The sequence below is a fragment of the Melospiza melodia genome, chromosome 9, assembly GCF_035770615.1.
Source record: "Melospiza melodia melodia isolate bMelMel2 chromosome 9, bMelMel2.pri, whole genome shotgun sequence".
NCBI classification, from domain to species: Eukaryota; Metazoa; Chordata; class Aves; order Passeriformes; family Passerellidae; genus Melospiza; species Melospiza melodia.
In genome coordinates, this window is record NC_086202.1 from 23,705,974 (window position 1) to 23,720,832 (window position 14,859).

The 14,859-nt window shown below is 41.0% G+C and overlaps 1 protein-coding gene across 6 annotated transcripts in view; it reads left to right on the forward strand.

Moving 5' to 3' along the window:
* Positions 1 to 14,859, forward strand: part of ZMIZ1 (zinc finger MIZ-type containing 1) — a 337,962-nt gene that overhangs the window by 42,802 nt on the left and 280,301 nt on the right. For all 6 annotated transcript variants that reach the window (XM_063163882.1, XM_063163881.1, XM_063163886.1 and 3 more), the window contains exon 2: positions 7,491 to 7,624. The gene's annotated coding sequence lies outside the window, so the exon portion shown is untranslated. The remainder of the gene's footprint in view (positions 1 to 7,490; positions 7,625 to 14,859) is intronic.

Sequence of the window (14,859 nt, forward strand, 5' to 3'; positions counted from 1 at the left end):
GAACTTGAGTGACCTAAAAAAATTATTTATTTTAAAAAAATAGAAAAGGTTTGGCAAGAAGCATGCATTACAAGCAGTGAATACTTTTGCATGCACACAAACACCCACCTAAACCAGACCTTTTCCTTGCCTCACCTCAGAGGCTGTGGCAGTGGGCAGGGGCAGCAGCCCTGGCAAAGCTGGGTGCTCAGGCTGTGCTCCCTCTGCTGCAGCAGCAGCTTCAGGCAGGCAGCTGTGGAGCTGCCCAGGCACCTCCTGCCAGTGATTTCCATTGTCCTTATCTTGGCAGGTAGCACAGTGGAACACTGCTCATGGCCTGAAGGATAAGTGGGCATCTCTCTGAGCTTGGTACTGGTTCCTGGACCAGTGTGAAGGCTGCTTGTGGTTGTGTGCTGCATTAATAATACTAATGGGCTATTACTCTTACAGTTTTCTGTATAGATAAGGATTAATATTATATTGAAATTTATTGTGAATTACTTAGTTTGTTGATATATGATGAAATCAATTCAGTGGTGTAATAGCTTTCATAGTATTTCTTTAAACACTGTACTGCCTTTCCTGGGACTCGGTGTAATGGGATGTGTGTCTTAATTGACTGGGTTTTTTTAACATGTTGTAGATTTGCACTAATGATGGTTGGAAGTGAATATTTTTGTATTTTATTACATAGCTGCCTGTAAACAATCAGGCTAGAAAATGTTTTCCAGTGACTGCAGCTTTTCCTGGCTGCTTTTGTATCAACATTTGGCATTATCTAGTTGCTCGACTCAGTGCATTCTTGAATCGTTTTCAGGAAAAAATACTAACCTCTGTAGGACTTAGATTTTGGTAACAGACAATGATTTTTTTTTTTTTTGTACTTTTTCCTAATCTCTAACATCCTTTTTTTTTTCTCTATGGACAGAAATGGTTTTTTGAAGGGACTGAAGCCATTGTTGGGAGTGGAACACTTGGATTATGACAAGTTTTTCCTGCTAGTAGTTTCTAAGTGGGATCTGGGTGTGGGCTCGCATTTCTTGAGCAGTCCTCAGCATTGTGTTTAGCTTTTGGATGTGTCTGCACTTTGCTTCAGAGCTATTATTAAAGCTCATTTAAACAGACACAAGGTAGTTTAAAACAAATTAATTTGGGTTGCAGTAGCAGGCCTGCTGCAGGGCTAAGGTTTCACTGTCTAAATATCCAGCCAGAGCTGGGGATTGTGTGTTTTGCATTGATGTTTTTATGGCTATGGCTCACCTACAGTTGCTGCTGTAGAGGTACATCAGGTGGGGCCTTGCATGCTGCTCTCATACCTGACTTGTTGGCTGTGGATTGTGTTCTCTCTTTGTTACATTGTAAAGTAGTGAATTTCAATAAATTGCCAGGGATGAAAGGTAAGAGAGCAGCTCTTGTAAGACAGGTTTTCATTCCATGCATAAAATGGACAAAAAATGGGATGTTGGTGAAGATGATCTCTTCACTGATAGTCAGCCTATTGCAGCCAGGCAAGGTGCCTCAAACTGGCATCTATCTCCAGATTCCCCATGTTGACATGAGTCATTCAGACCTGCTGAAAGCATTAGGTCTAGTTATAACTTGCCCCAGTAAAGGTTCATATTAGCTTCAAGAGACTATCCGAGTCTCTGCCATTTTTCTGAGCTCAGGCTGTCAGTGTGACAAGTTGGGATTTTCTGTACATCATCAGTCTTAGTGGCTCACGAGCTGGTGAGCAGCTTGGGGTGAAATCTTCATCTCGCTCAAGTTTCTGGATGCTTTGCTATTCACCTCAATGCTCCTTGTTTTCCCCATACAGCCTTGAATTAACGTGTATTTCAAATAGGGATCAAATTTGTAAACACTGTCGGGCTGGCTGTAACTGCTGCCAGGTGTTGGAGGTGATTGATGACGTTGTTACTGGCCCTTACAGCAGAAGTGGATGGGCTTGGTGCCTCAAATTGCTGCTCCCTGGTATTGCTACCTGTTTACTGCAAAAGACAGAAGCCTCCTTTCAACCATTCTGCTTCATGTTTTAGCCTCTCTCCTGCTGCCAAGAATATTTTTACTCTGCATCAAGAGAAAACGAATTCATGCCTTCAGGATTTGTACTCTTTGCTCTGTGCTATATGATAGCAACCCAGTGAGATGTGCAAGTGGAAACTGCATAAATGATTGATAAAAGCTGAAAGCTGTTTAAATTTTTTTCCTGTTTAATGACTATCAATAATTTAATGCATTTACTGTATGTTTTTAAGAAATAACACCCATATTACAGGCTTGGGTTTAACAGGCTAAATGATTGAAACTTCAAAAAATACCTATTTTCAGCATGAAGTGTAGCTTCTTTTTAATTAAGAATAAGATGGGAAAACACAAAATCAGGCTTGTAAGACAGAGGTAGTTGCTGCAAAATAATGTTTTTGCATGCCCCCTTCCTACCCCCCTTATCCTTGGGGCTGTTGCTGAGTCAGCACCAGCCCACTGACAGCAGCACACAGGTTACCACCTGGCAGCAGGGAGCAGCAGTGGGAGCCCCAGCAGGATGCTGCTTTCCAGATGTGCCCAAGCACCTGTCTCTTCTGTCCCTTACGTCCTGGCTCCTGGGCCCCACTCCACCAGTTAGTTTAGCTGGTTTGTCAGCATCCTGTCACCCAGGGGAAGGTTGAGGGGCAAGGCTTTTAGACAAAGATATTGCTTCCTTCTAGATCTAGCTTAAAAGGGAGAAATAAATGCTTGGCAAAATTATTCCCACCCTGTTTTCTTGGGAAGAGACTAAATTTTTCAAGTGACTAGTATCTCTCGTTATGCTTCAGCGCATTGAGTTTGGTCCTCGAGACTTTGCATACAAAATGTGAGGTATAAATCTTACTTGTGCTTCGTAGGTACCTTTTCAGGTGATTAAGAGAAAATAAAATATTTTTTTTCCTTCTTGGTGGGGTCATTGCAGTTAGACTGGAAGGTAAATGTCATACAGAGGTTGGTATGCTTTAATAGGCATGTTACCTAAATGCATCCATGTGAATAGTGCTTCAGAAAGCACAGATTTTTTGCATGGACAAATGTCATTTTGGGAAGCGCTTTCCAGGATCCAAGGAAAGCAGGTGGGAAAATACAGATAGCTGTACCATTAAAGCCATAGGGAACCATTGTGTGAATACCTCTATTCAAAGATATAGAAATGAAGTTAGGCATTTGAATTAAAGTTTGTTCAAATTAATAAAAATTTCACTGCTTGTTTAAGAAATATATTTCATGTAAGTAAAGTCTAATCTTTTACTTAGACATCTGGTGGTGGTGGATCCCATGAGCTCACTAAGGCAGATGAAAATACAATTTATTTAGGAGACCTGTGTTTTCATTGTCTCTTACCATGTTTTTGTGCTTTGTCTGTGCTTCTGCAACAATGTTTTGGTTACTTTTTCTTGGCTTTTTGTAATAGATGCAATGATAATAGATTGAGAAGAGCTTTGAGTAGAGCTTCCCGTCTTTGTGCAGATACAGTTCTGGGAAAATAGTATTTATGTTTGAAGAAGTTTCTTTTTTTCACAAATGTCTCCAGTACAGGTGTTTGTGGTGGAAGGCTTACCCTGGTGTATGTGTGAGACGTGCACACACACATATGCATGAATAATAGGGATATGCTTTTAATTCATACTAAAATAAATGAGAACTTGCTCATTTCCAGCTTGTTCTCATGTTGCTGTAGGTAAACATTATATTGTCTTTTCATGAAATGAAACATGTGAGTTCTATTTAATCTGATTCAGTGCCAGCTGTAGATAGTAGAAAATAGCTTGGAGAAAGAAGCTGATTCAGAAGCAGGAGAGGTTCCTGGCTTCATAACCCAAGGCTGAGAGTTTTGTTCAGTTTCATCATGCTATTTTAGAGTAGGTATTTTAATCTTTTTTTCTTAGCTTGCATGTTTGTTTTTTTCAGTAAGAAATGGAGACTGCTACTTCCCTCAATAGATGTTAAGGAAACAGTTGTTGTATTACCTCTCCCAGATCAAAAGGTTGAAAATCAACAGAAAAAGAAAGAAAATAACTTTTTGCTGTGATACAAACTTGACCGATATTAGTATGCTCTGAGTGTACTTAAAATTCACCTGAAGAATAGCTGTTAAATGTAGATTGGAGAACCTTGAGAACACTTCTTGATTTTCTCTGTAAATTTTAAGAGGTGTTGGTGATGCCCACTTAGATTTAAACCTTGAGTTGCGTCATGTTATGTACAAAGTTTGGGGAGGGTTCTGTTGCATACAGCAGTTCCCTGATCTAATTCCTCAGTGTAATGCAATTAGTAGCCATCATGGAGCTAGAAAATGCAATAAACCAGAAAATCATCCAGGTTGGTTGTGTACCATGGGAGCTTCTGTTGACACAGGAATTGCTCTAAGGACTGATGGGGGCTCCTTGTAGGGGTCAGACAGGATAAGGTCAACAAGCTCTTCACCAGTCATGTTGTGCAGATTGGAAGTGAGGGGCATTACTTTCCCAAAATTTTATTTTCTGAATGTATAAATTGTCTGGATCATTAAAGACCTAGAACCTGCAAATGTCCTATAGGATTTTTGCATTTTCCATAGGAAGTGGGCTACATTTGGGTAATGCCTGGAAAAAACACCACCTTTGTTGTGCAGCACTAAGAATAAATCTGGTATCATCATTTAGAAAAGATTAGTCAAAATTGCCTTGTGGTCTCCCTGCTCCAGCTCAGGTACTGTCCAGAATGGGCACGCATCATGTGAGATTTAATGAGAACCCAGACCTAGCTGGAATCATTGAGGATTATTTTTATTAAGCTTGATGTAGGAAAGCAGCTCTGCTAAATTCATTGCAGGAGTTGACTCACACACCATCTTGAGGGTGTTTGACTCAACATATGCCTAGTCATTTATCTAATGTTGATGTCAACGATTTGTTGGGTTTTGATACAGTGTTTCCCAGTTTTCTGTTTGTTTCCTTCCTGCAGTGGCTGTATATCCAAAACATTTTGACATTTTTGTCATACGAATTATCTCTGGCCCTGCCAGAAATTTAGTCAAGTCTTTTGGTTTTGTAAATCATTTTATGAGGTTTCTCCACTTAGGATTTGACTTTCGGCTAATGCATTATTTCACTTTATATTTTTTTTCTTGCCTGAGGATTTGAGAACAGACCAATCTCACTTTCTTTGGAGCAAGTCAAACCTGTGTCTTCAAATGGTACTTGAGACAGATTTCTGTCTGCCTGAGAATGTTGTTTAAAAACTTTGGTTTTTTGCACTAAGACTACCTTTTTGCCACCTCTTGTTTTTATGTTCAATTTGAAAATATGCTTTCTTCACATCTTCTGTGTGTACTCTAAATTATTCCTCTTACTGGTAATAGAATGCAAGTGCAAAATTTTTAAGCACTTTAAGTAAAACCAGTACTTGAATTCTTAACAGACTTTACTGGAGATCTGCGAGGGGGGGGGGAGGGGGGTTCGTTGCAAAAATACTGTCAAAAGCATTCTTTTGATTTGATAATGAAAAAGAAAAGCAAATTATTCATTTGATTTAGGGATACAAAAATAATGTATGTTTGAGGGGGTGATACAATTTCTTTTTTTTCTTGCGTTTTGCAACCTGATCTGTGCTGAGCTGCTCAGTAAGTATTGATTTGCACATAGCCTCGGGATGTACACGTGTCAGGAGCAATTCACTAAGGGTCATTTCTTCTCCCATCCCCACAGTTAGGGTTGTAGCACTGTTTCCTTTTTTTTTTTTTTAAAAAAAACAAGCAACAACAAAAAAACTGATTTGAGTTCTCCAGGTTTTGGCTTAAGTTGCTTTGCATCAATTAGTACAAGTTGGTGAAAGCTGACAGAAAGCAGAAATGCAACTGATGAGGGGTAAGACATTGAGAAAGTGAAATTAAACACTGTGGGAAGGTTTGCCTTTAGGCAGAGGGTTGAGGAGGCAGGTTTTTGAGTAGCTACATTTTTGTGTCAGGATCCATTCTTTCACATTGTCAAATTATTGCTGCGCCTATTTATGGGTGCCCATAACAAGGCAGAAGAGGTTTTGAATCACTGAGCTTGTTCTTTCTCTCCTTAGTGCACATTTTCTGTGTGTTGTCTTCTGTGATCTTTATTTAGTTTTTCATTGTTTATTTACACTGCCACTTCATGAATTCTTTAAATCATTGCCTATCTAGAGGGGAATCTGGACAGAATTACTCTTGCAGCTTTAAGTCTTGCTGACAGGAGGAGAGAAAAAGAGAGCTTTTGTCCCCTAGAGAAATGCAGGAACTGTGGCCATTTAGAATTGGACAGACGTGGTGGCTTTGAGGGAGATGCTGTGATAGAAGTGCTGCCTTTTATGTTGTATCCTATCTGTTGGGGCTCCCTAATTCAAATGTTTTCCATGAGACTAGGATCTGTATGCTGTTAGCAGATGGGTTAATTGTTTTTTTTTTTTGAGGGGTGGCAGAAATGTGTGTGGAAATGTAAGGTAGCATAGACTTTTTTCCTTATTTTGAGAACTTGTTCATATTTTCCATAGGAGAGAAAAGGGTAGAGTTTTTCTGTAGTAATATAAGCCAACAAAGTGTGATGGAGAACAGACTGGATATGTTTCCCTTTGCTCATTCCCTGTGGAAAACCTTGATTGCCATTTCCTCAAAGATGTTAATGTCTTGCATTCATGCTTTAAAATAATTTTCCACTTGATTTTCCTGCCTTTCATCAGAGGCAGGTACTGGAGGTAGGGAGGGGCCCATTAAATCTCTGTGTCTCTAAGCTTCTTTAAAGTCATGTTAGGAGTAGGGCAGAGAGAGGGAGATGGTCTGAGGTGAGGAACTGTGGTTTTATGGGAGTGAAGCTCAATTTCGAAGTGGTACCTTTAGTCAAAAGGGTTTTTAGATCCTTTCCCTTTCATTCTGTTTTAGAAAAACCCCACACAAATGCTTACTCTTGCTGTTATTGAAAGATTTGATGTAGTTGGAATAGATTGTTTTAAGAAAGAGAAGTTGTCTTAAAAAGAAACAGAACTTATGATTAATTGCAAATACCTCATAATTGTAGGTATGATCCTCTCAGAGCAGAGTACATAAGCACTTGAATGTTGGTATATACCTGTATGTTCAGTATGCATGTTGGAATTTGCCTTTTGCCAACTATTTTGATAGTAAATGTGGCTCATTTGAATTTTTACAGAAGTGGGTGTGAGCTTGGCTGAAGCTTGTTTACTTAATAGAATAAGTGCTCCAGAACATTTTTGAATTGGACTTTAACCCATTCTAGTATGGGGCTTTTTCCCATTCTGACAGGAATCGCTCTGCTTTTCTTAGTCGTGGTTGACATTCATAGTCCCTGTTTTGGTAAGGTGACAATAGGGAAAATAGATGACACCCTAAAGTGGTGTTTTGGAAGTGCAGAAGTAGTGGCACAGTAGCTCTGTCAAGCAAGAGTTGTAATCAGTAGCCTCTTTGAAAATCATGGAAGCTAATGCTTATTTCCTTTTTTCTACTTTTTTTCTTCTCTCCTCAGGAAATACTGTTGTGCTGAGGAAGAAAACAGCTCTCTCCTCCCCCCCTTTTTTTTTTCCCACCCTCCCCTCCTTTCTTCTTGCCTGATTCAGAAGCTCCAGGAATGTGCTAATTGGCGGCGGCCTCTTCAGAAAGGTAAGGGGTAATTGTTATCTGCTTTTCAAGGTGTCTTGCCTGCTCTGCTCCTTCTGGAAGGACAGGTGATGGCAGAAGAAGTTTGTCTTCATGGAGTTTAGCCAAGCTTCTGGTTCATGTGGGTTGCCCTTCTAGCTCTGGAATGCAAACAGGAGCTTTGTGCACTTCTTGCTCTACAACTAAGTGTAGGATACTGTCCCTTGAGAAAATCTAGAAGATGAGATATATTTTAAATACTTGTAGAGGAAAAAAAGTAAAACTGTTGTATTGCAGACTGATTAACTAAATCTTTGCCTGAATATCAGCTTGGATGGAAAGACAGAGTGTTAGGTCTGGAGAAGGCAAGTTGAAGAATCTCAAAGTGCTTCTTTTGTTATTATCACACATGTACTTCTGATTGGGCAAATACGGGTTGGTTTAGTTGTTGTTCTGGTTAGTTTTTTTAAACCTGATGTCTTCTCTGGTGTCTGTCATGGTTTTGTGGCTGGTTGTATCCCTGACAGATAAGACAGGAGCTATCTGGAAGCCCAACTCTAGTTCTGAATGGTGAAATGCATGGCAAGTCTTTAACTATCTGGACTTCTTTCAGTTTTGGACAGAAGTGCAAAATGTGGTGTGTGAGAGGAATTTAATTTTGTAGCTATGTGGTGATCGGAAAATCCATGTCCATCTTTTCACTGCAAGGCATTCAGTTTGTGTTGGGGATATATCAAGTCCAAAAAATTAGTGCTGATTCATAGAGCATCATGAGCTGCAGGAGTAGCCTCAAGTTTGTTGTTAGACAAATTGCATATGTATTTTAATATTAAAGATTTGTATATGCTTAGGAGCTGTAGTGCTTTGAGATGTCATTTCCTCTTCCATCTTTGTGATAGATGTTAATGCTCTTTGTAGTGGAGGAAATATCTTCTGTCTAGACCTCAGCCACTCTGGTTAGAATTGACATCTTAACTTAATCCAGCACTGAGAAGGGATTTATGCTAACTTGCTAGGCTCTGAATCGGAGAGGCCAGTGCATGATGGAAGTTTTCCTGCTGGATTGCTTGATGGTGCTAACATTTGTGAAGGGTTTTGAAAGACAGTGCGATGCAATAGTGTCTTAAATTGCCCCAGCAAGATTTGTCAGAGTTCATTTGTCAGACCCTCACGCTGACTAAGTACACTAATGTATCAAGGATAAGCTCCAGACAGGTAATGTGCCTTGGGATGTTCTTTTTCTTATTCTCCATCTCATTCTTGCTGCTGCAGAGGCAAGCTAAGTCTTTATTGAACAGCCACTACCAGCTGTCTGGCTACTTTCTGCAATAAAGCTAATGATCTAATGGGCAAGTGTTTCTTGGGGACCTTCAGCTGAAGCAGAGACAAGGAGAAACATACAGACCAGCTAAAGGGTTCTCAAGGAGTTTGCAATTTCCCCAGGGCTCCTTCTATGTAATTACCTGTCTCTCTCTTTGTCTCCTATCTTTTAATGCAGCAGGAGTGTCAGACTCAAGGCCGCTAATCTTCGTTACTATGGAAAAGCTGGTTACACTCCTCTTCGTGCACTTCAGAAATGGCAATCATTGGTCCCCAGCTGGTTCTCTGAATCTAACTTAGAAATGGATGATAGCTTTCCTCCTTGGTGCCAGACTAAAGAATGCAGCTGCCTGTTGCAGGCAGGCATTGCCTTTACCACTGATGCTGTGGCATGCTGAGAGGAACCTGCAGGAGCTGCCTTGTGGCTTCTGAACGTGTTTTCTCCCAAACAAGCAAAGGCTCTAAAATTCCTTTGAAACACAAAATTTTGGGGCACACTGAGATGTGGGAGGCTTGGCTGAGCTGCACATGTGGAGGAAGGATTCTATAAGGATTCATAGCTCCAGCTGAGTTTTTGTACTGTTTCTGAATGCCTTCAAACTCCCTGGGCTGGGGGCTGAGGGAAGCTTTAGATCTCTTTTGCAGGATTGTGAGCATCGCTTCTTGTTATCGTCTCCCTCCCAGCATATGCCACTGCTCAGTTCAGTAGGATCAGCTGAGGGGCTGTGCACAGCTATTTCTCTCTGGCTGGATACATCTGTTTGTCCCTCTTGCACAGCACTGGAAATTTGGAGGGGAATCCCTGCCTGCTGCTCCCCTCCTCCTTTTCCTGTACATGCTTCCTGAGTTGCAACATGTCAGACAGATCATTGCTCTGAAGCTGTGGCTTGGGAAGGGCTCCAGCACAAAGGCCTTGTCGCTGCGTGCTCCTTTTCATCCTAGTGAGGAGAGGGAAACAGTCCTGTGTTGGACAGGGTCCCTTTCCAGCTGCTGCAGGCTTGCACGCCCAGGAAGTGTGTGGTGCTGAGCCCCTTTATGGTACCTTTGTAAAACATGTCTAACTGTCTGCAAATGCACGGTATTTAAGCAGCAGAGTCTGTATTATCAAATGCAGTCATGCAGACTGTAGTCCTCGGGTGAAAAGCTCTGGGGCGAGAGGCTGGATGTGACAGTGAAATTTGAGAACCAAAGCAAGGGGAAATTCTTGCCCATGTGTTGGACTAGAGCAGGTTCAGTAGAGGTGGAGGATGGGGAACAAATTTCCTCAGTTTGGAAATGATGAAGGAGGCAGTCAGAAAGGAGAGGGAGAGGCAGGGCTGGGAAAAGGCAACAAAAGATCAGGCTGTCCAATGCGCCATAGTTTGCTGTGTTTTGTTTTTTGCCTTTAATGCCGTGCTTTTCTCTGCCTGTTCTTCTTAAATAAATTTGGGCAAAGATAATTTTCAAGTTTTTTGTTTGTTAAAAGAGGAATCCTACCTCCATTCAATTATTTTCAGAAGTTATGTTTTGTATCACTGCATCTAGAATGACTATTTCACACTGGTTTTTTTTTTTTTTTGAGAACTTTTATTTCCCTCAGCATTTCCCAATTTTCCATTTTTATTTGTATCAACCTGAGCCATCTCCAAAGGAAAGGTGATACAGCTACTAGTTAACATTTTGGGTGGGTGACACTGTATGTTAAACACCATGTCTGTAATAACTTAGCTGTCAGTTGGAAGTTTGCCCTAATTGTATTTTTCTTTTCATTTATAAGTCAAGTTCACAGTTCTTGGGCTTTTGTAGAGCATTTCAATACTGTGTTTGTTTCAGGTCTTAGATTTTTTTCTCTCTCAAATCCTTTGAGATCTCTGAGGTTAGTATTTCTCATTCAATAACTGTATTCAGTAAAATGATGTGCCTGTCAAAGCTGTATTGCACCTTAGGAGAGGATGACAGGTTCTTCCAGAGTTCTCAATTTGCAAAGCCTTAACCATGTCCCACTTTAAATCAGGACTTTGCCACTGCTTAAGGTCTTTAAGTACTTCATTAACTTAACAATAAGCCTGCCCTCTCTTGCTTTTTATGACAACCTTTGATTTTTTTTTGGAGTTTCATTTCATGAATGTCACAGGTATTAATTCTTTACTCTGATATGGAGAAAACTTAAATCTTAAACTTTAGTGAAGAAGGAAAAATAACTTCAATCATGAGCTGATATTTCAAAATCACGTTTTTCAGGGGTTTTTGTTTTTTCTCCTCTGTTTGGCATACACATGGTTTTATGTGGTGCTGCCTAGGGTATTGTGAGGGCTGGGTACTACTTGCAGCCCAGGCTGTGGTAGCAGAAATTGTTCATCCTGTCTCATCCCTTTTTGGCTTAGCCCACGGGAAGACTCCTGTTCAGTTAGCCCAGTCATTACAGTAGAGAGCTGCACTAATATCTTGCCAGCTGCAGGACAGAACATATTTCATCTTGGAAGCTTTGCCATGAATAAATTTTCCTAGAGAATTCTGTGCGGATTTGAACTGCCAGGCAAACTTATACTGCAAAGTGCTTTGTAAAATGTGTCCTAAAACATCTTTATCTGGTGCTGATGGCCTTAAAAGCCAGATGAAGTGCATCAGTGACTCATGGTCAGTTACTGCCCTGCTGTGTGATGTAAACCAGAGCTTGCTTTGGTGCCTTCTTGCATACAGCCTTTCAGGCTGGATGGTGAATTTCAAGCTTGTGCTTGTAGTCTGCCGTTCATACCCTAACCAAGCTCTTCTCTTGAAAGAGATCTCTTAAATTGCTTGTAACATAAATAGAAAGTTTCCAGTCACTTCCTTACTATTCTAGTTACTATTCTTGATTAAACAGATTAGATCTAAATGTTAGAATGGCCCAGGAAGTTTTATTTCCCCTTCTCCTCACCTTCTTTCCTTCCATTCCTCTATCAAAATACAGATTTGTTACAGTTTGAAGCCTTATGATTTTTCAGTCTTCTGGTGGGCATTGTTGTGCAAGAGTGGAAGCTTAACATTTTAAAGAAGGAAAAGGGAAGGTGTGTGGCTTTGGGTTTTCTTTATTGTTTAAAGTTTCCCAAATACATTTGGGTATTTCTAACAGTTATAATAAATCAGTTGATTAGGCAAGTTAGTTAGGTATATGAAGCAAAGCACTGTTTTCCAGCAAAATGAGCAGCTAGGATGTATTTCAGTCTTCAGATGCTTGGCTAAATAATGGTGACATACGTTTTTTGCTGCTAGAAGTTGAGATTTTGGCGGTCATATGCAACTGTGAAATCTGTAGGCATATACTGTAGCAGAAGCTGTCTTTATGCATATACAGCACATGGTATTTGGCTTGGGAGAAAGTTCTTCGCTCTCTAAGAAAGTCAGGTTTTTGATGGAACTGACTGCTGTTTGTGCTTCATAGTTAAAATTTTTATTCTGGAAGGACAAATAAGTTGTATGTACTCAAGATATTGTTGCTTTGCCCCTGTTCCCAGCAACACAATCTATTTCCCTGTCTCTTTCTTTTTTCCAAGTGTTTCTTTCCAAGCTTGTGATCATAATTACAGTGAGAAGTAGATGACATACATCTGTATATTCCAGCAGGAAAACTGAGCCTTGGAAGAATTTTGGACTGTGGGACATCTCCGTACTCACCTCTGTCTTAAAAGTGTTTTGGTATTCCCAAAGGGCTCTGGAAGTGTCAATCTGATAAGACACTGGGTGTGGGGACGATAGAGAGTAAAAGGAAAAGGATGGAAGAAGCATGTGAGTGGTGGTTCACCAGTGTCACATTAATAGAATCCTCGAATCAAGTGCTCATTCATTTTAACTAGAGGCTAATTAATCAGAGTGAGTAGATAAAATGATAAGCTGCTTTTAATGAAGTGAAGCAGCTTTATTAGCAGTAAGCAAAACGCAAAATATTTGGTCTCTGGCACATGTGGTTTTCATGGGGGCTGTGGTTTGCCACCAGCTCTGGATTGTGCTAGCCTTTTTCTTGTGGCACTCTGCAGGCTGTGCTGTCTGTGTGTTTCAGCATGTGGCCAATTCAGAATTCAGGAAATAGAGTCTAATCAGAAGCAGGTGTAACATTTTAAAACCAGAAGGAATGTTCCTCACAGATCTTTTTCTGTGCCAGATTAGCATTTGCCAATTTTCAAACTTCGGATGCTGTTATTTTTCTTTGGAGATAGCAGGCTTTGTGCTTCCAAGCAGACAAACAAAAAGCTGTGTGGCTTTACCAGAGTGCCGCTGTTTGAAAGGCAGCAATATGATCCTGCTTGCTAACTGCTAACATAGCCTGAAACCGATGAGTAATTATCCACCCATTTGCAACTTAAGAACAGAAATTACCAGGCTGGTGCTGCTTGTGTGTATGGTTAAGTAGAGGGCCAAAGCCAGCGTGCCACTGTTAAACTGGAGCAGGCTTGCACGCTCCTGTTTGAGATGGCTTTCTGCAGTGCATCTGTGCCATTGTGCTGTTCCCCGGTGTCTCTCTGGAAAAGCTGTAGAAGCCATTCGATGGACTATGATGTGCATGGCAGTGCAAGACTATAATAGGAAATACATAAATGAGTCATAGATTAAGATAATGACGTAATTTACATTGGACTGAATTACATTAAGTGCCCACATTTAGGCTCGAAATGAACTTCACTTAAGGCTATGTATATCTTTGTTGAAATAAGCTAAAATTAACAAATTATTCATTAAAGTCACCTCGAAGTAAACTTAGAAACTATCAGTTGGTTAAGGTTCCGGTAGTTATGTGAACTGGAGAAGCTGAGCTGGTAGGTGAATGTGATTTGCGAATAGGATGCTGGCAAGGAAATTGTCTTCTCCCCACCAGCCTTTCCTTAAAAGACTGCCTCTCAGCGCCATTCAAGTGTAAATCCTTGTGCAACAAAGGGGAGGCTGGCAGCTCCACCGGTTCAGCAGTATAAGCGATCTCTCATGCTTCAGTTGAAAGGTTGAATCCCTGAAACGAGAATGCTGCTATAGAAGGAAGCTCTCAAAAGGCAGCTGAGAATGGCAGGATGGGGGGGAGCACAGGGTTGGAAAGCTGTTGAGGTCCTTGAAAGTGCAGTGACAGTTTTTGTCTTTACTGTAAAATGACCTGGAGGCAGCTGGACAAAAGAAAAGGCTGCTGTTCAGGTGAAGTTGCCATCACCACTCTAGGAGCTGGATTTTATTTGTTCTCTCCCTTAGGAACACAGCATGCTGCTCTATTTGCCAGCACTGTATGTGGTGCCAATATTTTGTCTACAGTGTGCATTGAGTCCCTCTTAGTTTTCCTGTTTGGATTATTCTTTCTAACGACTTTGTGTTGCAAGTCTCGAAGCTTTGGAATTGCGACTTCTTGCTTTGCAAAACAGAGTATGAAATCATGGACATTGGGTTTTACACTGAAAGGATGAGGTTAATCTTGCACCTTCTGAAACCCTTGTAAATATTTGACTGGCTACTCGGCAACACAGCTGAACGGCCTGAGTTAATGCTTAATGTGAGAGTGGTCCTGAAGTGCATGGCTTTGGTGATGGGCCAAGGGTCACAGAGTGAGCAGTATTTCCCCATGAAGACATCTGTGCTCTCTGTTCCTTATCTTCCAGGATTCCTCCCTTTCCCCCTCCACTGCCCCAGATCTGCAGGCAGGAGGAGGTGAGATAGCTGAGTCCACTCCAGGCAGAGTCAGCTGGGTGTGTTCAGGTGGCAGTAAAATTGATTTGGGCTGTCCTGCTGACTTTCTCTGCCCTGGTGCTTTTGCTGGTCCAGCAGCAATGTGGTAATCCTTGATGTCCAAGTGAGGGTGAGTCTATCAGGCTCTTCACAACTACATCTGGGTTTGGAAGAAAGTTTTTGTGCACGTATAAATGGCACCAGTGGGCAGTTGGTAGTAACTGGTCACTGGGAAGGAGCAGCCTAGAGACCTGTGACAAATCTGATCCTGTTAGAATTTAAAT